The sequence below is a fragment of the Penaeus monodon genome, chromosome 25 (genome assembly GCF_015228065.2).
Source record: "Penaeus monodon isolate SGIC_2016 chromosome 25, NSTDA_Pmon_1, whole genome shotgun sequence".
Lineage (NCBI taxonomy): Eukaryota > Metazoa > Arthropoda > Malacostraca > Decapoda > Penaeidae > Penaeus > Penaeus monodon.
Window position 1 is genome coordinate 39,812,470 of NC_051410.1, and position 321 is coordinate 39,812,790.

Below are 321 nucleotides of genomic sequence, written 5' to 3' on the forward strand. Positions count from 1 at the left end.
GTACCATTGGCTTAAAAGAAGAATATATCATTTATAAATAAAATATCAAAACCAACCATAAATAACAATACCAGCAACATGTTTGTTAAGTTTACAGAATGCTAATTTATCTCACCTACCAGTACATTTGTTCACCAACACATTATCCAGGTAATTAAAACCAACATGGCAAAATTACACCTTCACTGATTCATCACTTTTGCCTGTCCCATCCTTCACCTTAGGGGGGAGGGGGGTGTTCAGCTAATACAGGTCGTCCTTCTAATTATAAATCGAGACCATGCCATTCACATTTTTTTTTCAAACAAATCGATACAAGAT

General features: G+C 34.9%; 1 protein-coding gene across 1 annotated transcript in view; it reads right to left on the reverse strand.

Moving 5' to 3' along the window:
• Positions 1-321, reverse strand: part of LOC119589254 (ubiquitin recognition factor in ER-associated degradation protein 1-like) — a 4,520-nt gene that overhangs the window by 3,882 nt on the left and 317 nt on the right. The gene's annotated exons all lie outside the window — the stretch shown is intronic.